The sequence below is a fragment of the Drosophila grimshawi genome, unplaced genomic scaffold (assembly GCF_018153295.1).
Source record: "Drosophila grimshawi isolate 15287-2541.00 unplaced genomic scaffold, ASM1815329v1 contig_60, whole genome shotgun sequence".
Taxonomy (NCBI): domain Eukaryota; kingdom Metazoa; phylum Arthropoda; class Insecta; order Diptera; family Drosophilidae; genus Drosophila; species Drosophila grimshawi.
Window position 1 is genome coordinate 50001 of NW_025063418.1, and position 7500 is coordinate 57500.

A 7500-nucleotide genomic window follows, 5' to 3' on the forward strand; every position below is an offset into this window, starting at 1 on the left:
CTGCTATATCAATTTTCAATCGGTTACATTTGTTTGTTATAAGAGAGAAATTAACGATAAAAGGAAACCTATTATAATATATTGTGGAAATAAAGATTTTAATACAATATTTCCAACAACATACCTTGGCAAATTCCGCAATTATCTTTTTTTATCGCAGCCAAGCAATTATTATTAATAACGAACGAACATACTCAAACACAAACATGAGCGTATAACATAATCTTTAATAAATTATATGAAATCTTCATATAATAGATGAGCACACACCACTCACCATGTAAAGGTTTTTGAACACCATCTCTTTAAGCATGATACTTTTTTCAAATGCTACCACCCAACATTAATTCTTCATGTATTAAATTAAATATAATACAAGATTAACTTCATTATTTCATAATTTGCCCAATAAATTATCCATGCCGGCAAGACAATACTCCACAGTCATATTATTTTGTTACTTTTACTCTTTCTCATATGACTTGCCTTGCGCGACACCACTCCATATAAAGGTTTTTGAACACCATCTCTTTAAGCATGATACTTTTTTCAAATGCTACCACCCAACATTAATTCTTCATGTATTAAATTAAATATAATACAAGATTAACTTCATTATTTCATAATTTGCCCAATAAATTATCCATGCCGGCAAGACAATACTCCACAGTCATATTATTTTGTTACTTTTACTTTTTCTCATATGACTTGCCTTGCGCGACACCACTCCATATATAGGTTTTTGAACACCATCTCTTTAAGCATGATACTTTTTTCAAATGCTACCACCCAACATTAATTCTTCATGTATTAAATTAAATATAATACAAGATTAACTTCATTATTTCATAATTTGCCCAGTAAATTATCCATGCCGGCAAGACAATACTCCACAGTCATATTATTTTGTTACTTTTACTCTTTCTCATATGACTTGCCTTGCGCGACACCACTCCATATATAGGTTTTTGAACACCATCTCTTTAAGCATGATACTTTTTTCAAATGCTACCACCCAACATTAATTCTTCATGTATTAAATTAAATATAATACAAGATTAACTTCATTTTTTCATAATTTGCCCAATAAATTATCCATGCCGGCAAGACAATACTCCACAGTCATATTATTTTGTTACTTTTACTTTTTCTCATATGACTTGCCTTGCGCGACACCACTCCATATATAGGTTTTTGAACACCATCTCTTTAAGCATGATACTTTTTTCAAATGCTACCACCCAACATTAATTCTTCATGTATTAAATAAAATATAATACAAGATTAACTTCATTTTTTCATAATTTGCCCAATAAATTATCCATGCCGGCAAGACAATACTCCACAGTCATATTATTTTGTTACTTTTACTTTTTCTCATATGACTTGCCTTGCGCGACACCACTCCATATATAGGTTTTTGAACACCATTTCCTTAAGAATGATACTTTTTTCAAATGCAACCACTCACTATTAATTCTTCATGTATTAATTTAAATATAACACACGAATAACTTAAATATTTAATAATTTGAACTATAATTGACGGTTGCCGGCAAGACAATACTCCACAATCATGTGATTTCCATATATAATTTTGTCTATAGCAAACATTTTTTATTGTAGTAGAGTTGTTCCATACGTTATTACCCAACATTTATTTTACATGTTAAATTCTATTATATCACATTGTTTGTGTCATATGTTATTATCTAACATGTAATTTATATGTTTCATGATATTATTTGACATTTTGTATTGGAAAACACTGAATTGAATTTCATAACATTTCATAATTTGCCCAATAAATTATCCATGCCGGCAAGACAATACTCCACAGTCATATTATTTTGTTACTTTAGTTTTTCTCATATGACTTGCCTTGCGCGACACCACTCCATATATAGGTTTTTGAACACCATTTCCTTAAGAATGATACTTTTTTCAAATGCAACCACTCACTATTAATTCTTCATGTATTAATTTAAATATAACACACGAATAACTTAAATATTTAATAATTTGAACTATAATTGACGGCTGCCGGCAAGACAATACTCCACAATCATGTGATTTCCATATATAATTTTGTCTATAGCAAACATTTTTTATTGTAGTAGAGTTGTTCCATACGTTATTACCCAACATTTATTTTACATGTTAAATTCTATTATATCACATTGTTTGTGTCATATGTTATTATCTAACATGTAATTTATATGTTTCATGATATTATTTGACATTTTGTATTGGAAAACACTGAATTGAATTTCATAACATTTCATAATTTGCCCAATAAATGACCCATGCCGGCAAGACAATACTCCACAGTCATATTATTTTGTTACTTTTACTTTTTCTCATATGACTTGCCGTGCGCGACACCACTCCATATATAGGTTTTTGAACACCATTTCCTTAAGAATGATACTTTTTTCAAATGCAACCACTCACTATTAATTCTTCATGTATTAATTTAAATATAACACACGAATAACTTAAATATTTAATAATTTGAACTATAATTGACGGCTGCCGGCAAGACAATACTCCACAATCATGTGATTTCCATATATAATTTTGTCTATAGCAAACATTTTTTATTGTAGTAGAGTTGTTCCATACGTTATTACCCAACATTTATTTTACATGTTAAATTCTATTATATCACATTGTTTGTGTCATATGTTATTATCTAACATGTAATTTATATGTTTCATGATATTATTTGACATTTTGTATTGGAAAACACTGAATTGAATTTCATAACAATTCCAAGTCTCATGAGTGTAAATTTTATTAATCGGTTTATTATTATTATGCAATATCAAATAAAATATAAACTTCTATTTCACACTAAATATAACATTTATGTTTAAGAGTGTAAATTTTTCATTCGCATATTACTGTTCTCCATTGATTGAATTATAATATATTTTTAATATGATTTCATATATTTATTTTTTTGTGTTTTCTACTATTGCCTTTCGCAGTTATCATATATATATATATATATATATATATATATATATATATATATATACTCATATATATAATAAAATGTGTGTTCTTCTTTCTCTGTTTTGTTTAAAACAATTTAATTTCTTTATTCCTTTCAATAACAATTCAATTATTCTGAAAAGAATGTTATTTATAAAATAACATAAATTTTGTATTGCATCATCAAAAAGCTTTTTGTATATAACATTTTCTTAAGGTCCGGTCCACACATTATCAACTTACAAAGAAATATATAAAATATCATAAGTAAATTAACAAATATGGCACCTTTAAACAACTCATACAATATATATATATATATATGTTTTAGTTGGTGTTTAACAACCATAACACACATATTATATTTTATATTTGTTGTTTTATTAACATTTTCGAATCATCAAGCAAAGGATAAGCTTCAGTGGATCGCAGTATGGCAGCTGCTCAACCACTTACAACACCTTGCCTGTTACAAAAGTCGTTTACAATTGATTCTAGGCTTTGTCATTGTATTAAATAATGTTTAAATATGTAACTAGCACGGCATCAGGTGATCATAGATCCTCCCAATTTACTATGTTACAAATAACATTGGCATCACATCCATTGTCGTTTATAAAATAAATTATAAACTTTTAATGGTTTAGAAGCCATACAATGCAAATTGCCCCTTATTTATCATTGCAGTCCAGCACGGATACGACCTTAGAGGCGTTCAGGCATAATCCAACGGACGTAGCGTCATACCACTGTTCGCTCGAACAAGTATTGTGCCATTGGTCCGTACCTGCGGTTCCTCTCGTACTACGCAGGAATGCTGTCGCAACAACGTTTTGTCATTAGTAGGGTAAAACTAACCTGTCTCACGACGGTCTAAACCCAGCTCACGTTCCCTTGCATGGGTGAACAATCCAACGCTTGGTGAATTTTGCTTCACAATGATAGGAAGAGCCGACATCGAAGGATCAAAAAGCGACGTCGCTATGAACGCTTGGCCGCCACAAGCCAGTTATCCCTATGGTAACTTTTCTGACACCTCTTGTTAAAAACTCTTTAAACCAAAAGGATCGATAGGCCGAGCTTTTGCTGTCCCTGTGTGTACTGAACACCGAGATCAAGTCAGCATTTGCCCTTTTGCTCTATGTGTGGTTTCTGTCCGCACTGAGCTGGCCTTGGGACACCTCCGTTATTATTTGAGAGATGTACCGCCCCAGTCAAACTCCCTACCTGGCAATGTCCTTGAATTGGATCATACCTGAGTAATTGGAGTTATACCAAATTTTTAAATCAAAAATACATAAATGCATTTTCTTATTAAAGAATTTGTTTGCGATTATATAACAAACTCGTGATACTTTGATCAAGAAGCTTGCATCAAAACCCAATACCATAAGATATAATAAATACATCCGTATAATGGCTAGGAAATGATACACGTTCCATTTAATCAAGTAAGTAAGGAAACAATAAGAGTAGTGGTATTTCATTGTCGATACCAAACCGAAGTCTAATATCTCCCACTTATTCTACACCTCTTATGTCTCCTTACACTGCCAGATTAGAGTCAAGCTCAAAAGGGTCTTCTTTCCCCGCTAATTATTCCAAGCCCGTTCCCTTGGCTGTGGTTTCGCTAGATAGTAGATAGGGACAGTAGGAATCTCGTTAATCCATTCATGCGCGTCACTAATTAGATGACGAGGCATTTGGCTACCTTAAGAGAGTCATAGTTACTCCCGCCGTTGACCCGCGCTTACTTGAATTTCTTCACTTTGACATTCAGAGCACTGGGCAGAAATCACATTGTGTCAACACCCGCTAGGGCCATCACAATGCTTTGTTTTAATTAGACAGTCGGATTCCCCAAGTCCGTGCCAGTTCTGAATTGATTGTTAATTGATAATCGTTATAATTTAAAAGAACTAATCAGTTGCCCAATTAGTATTCTTAAAAATTTTAGCAAGAAAGTTCCACAATTGGCTACGTAACTAAACTATCCGGGGAACAAGAATCTACCATAAATGATAGAAACCCTATTTACCCAGAACGAGCACATAAACCATGTTATTGTTTCCCAATCAAGCCCGACTATCTCAATCTTCAGAGCCAATCCTTATCCCGAAGTTACGGATCTAATTTGCCGACTTCCCTTACCTACATTATTCTATCGACTAGAGACTCTTCACCTTGGAGACCAGCTGCGGATATTGGTACGGCCTGTTGAGAAGTTTGCGTATCCCCACCATAAATTTTCAAGGTCCGAGGAGAAAATATCGACACAACAGTATATGTCATGCTCTTCTAGCCCATCTACCATATCTCTCTGCGAAAGACTTCCATGGTAGTACGGCTATAAAACAGAAAAGAAAACTCTTCCGATACCTCTCGACGGCTTCTTTATGGTCGTTCCTGTTGCCAGGATGAGCACGAGGCCCATATTTAATAACAAACGGATACTCAACAGGTTACGGAATTGGAACCGTATTCCCTTTCGTTCAAAATTATTCAAGTGTATAAAAATCGGTATGATGCAAAATATATTTTGATTTTTCTATACTTGAAAATTTTCGGCTTTCGCCTTGAACTTAGGACCGACTAACTCGTGATCAACCACTGTTCACACGAAACCCTTCTCCACTTCAGTCCTCCCAGGTCTCATTCGATTATTTGCTACTACCACCCAAGATCTGTACCAATGGCGGGCTCCATGCAGGCTTACGCCAAACACTTCTATGCACACCATTGTACCTCCCTACTCACTAAAGTTTCAAAATTTATATTACAAGTAACATAAATCATCTACTTTAGCGGTAATGTATAGGTATACAACTTAAGCGCCATCCATTTTAAGGGCTAGTTGCTTCGGCAGGTGAGTTGTTACACACTCCTTAGCGGATTTCGACTTCCATGATCACCGTCCTGCTGTTTTAAGCAACCAACGCCTTTCATGGTATCTGTATGAGTTGTTAATTTGGGCACCGTAACATTACGTTTGGTTCATCCCACAGCGCCAGTTCTGCTTACCAAAAGTGGCCCACTGGGCACATTATATCATAACCTTAAACTTCATATCAAGAAAGTTAAGGTTCTTACCCATTTAAAGTTTGAGAATAGGTTAAGATCGTTTCGACCCTAAGGCCTCTAATCATTCGCTTTACCAGATAAGATTATTTTATACAACAGTTAAATGCACCAGCTATCCTGAGGGAAACTTCGGAAGGAACCAGCTACTAGATGGTTCGATTGGTCTTTCGCCCCTATACTCAATTCTGACAATCGATTTGCACGTCAGAACTGTTTCGGTCTTCCATCAGGGTTTCCCCTGACTTCAACCTGATCAAGTATAGTTCACCATCTTTCGGGTCACAGCATATATGCTCAAGGTACGTTCCAGTTAGAGGTATAAATAATATAAATATCATTATACATAACTATATAGAGCGCCCCGGGATTGTGTTAATTAACTATAAATAGCTAAAAAACTAATCCCATTAATAGTCAAGTTAATTACGCTATTAGGTTTATATCCCAATAACTTGCACATATGTTAGACTCCTTGGTCCGTGTCTCAAGACGGGTCCCGAAGGTATCCTGAATCTTTCGCATTGTTAATCATACAAGTGCATATAATAAACACAAAAATCATTGAAAATTATGCCATTATATAATTCCGAAAAATTAACGCACTGTATTCATATAAATCTATCAGCACTTTATCAAATTTATGACATTTATATCATGTTATAATGCAAGCACTATAATTGAAATAATCAATAATTCACAATTTTTTGATAAATTAATTATGTTAATAGATTACAATGTCCTTATATGGAAAAAATGCACACTATTATTATAATATTAATTAAATATTACAATTCTAATGATGAATTTTCCATAACGGATATTCAGGTTCATCGGGCTTAACCTCTAAGCAGTTTCACGTACTATTTAACTCTCTATTCAGAGTTCTTTTCAACTTTCCCTCACGGTACTTGTTTACTATCGGTCTCATGGTTATATTTAGTTTTAGATGGAGTTTACCACCCACTTAGTGCTGCACTATCAAGCAACACGACTCTTTGGAAACATCATCTAGTAATCATTAACGTTATACGGGCCTGGCACCCTCTATGGGTAAATGGCCTCATTTAAGAAGGACTTAAATCGTTAATTTCTCATACTAGAATATTGATGTTCCTTACACTGCATCTCACATTTGCCATATAGACAAAGTGACTTAGTGCTGAACTGATTTCTTTTCGCTCGCCGCTACTAAGAAAATCCTTGTTAGTTTCTTTTCCTCCCCTAATTAATATGCTTAAATTCAGGGGGTAGTCCCATATGAGTTGAGGTTGTATAAAACAATTTTTATTGAATACTATGATATAATATTCAATATTATGAATACACTAATTCTTGAAGAATAATAATATTTACAACAGTTTTCTTATCGCATCAATAATAATCGAGACAATTCTAGATGAAAAAAAACTTTCATTTCAT

The 7500-nt window shown here is 33.5% G+C and overlaps 1 non-coding gene across 1 annotated transcript; it reads right to left on the reverse strand.

Annotated features, from left to right (window-relative positions):
* Window positions 1-3392: 3392 nt before the first annotated feature.
* LOC122322758 lies at window positions 3393-7352 on the reverse strand. Its single transcript, XR_006246830.1, has one exon. It is a non-coding gene; the product is annotated as a large subunit ribosomal RNA (ribosomal RNA).
* Between the last annotated feature and the right edge of the window lie 148 nt (window positions 7353-7500).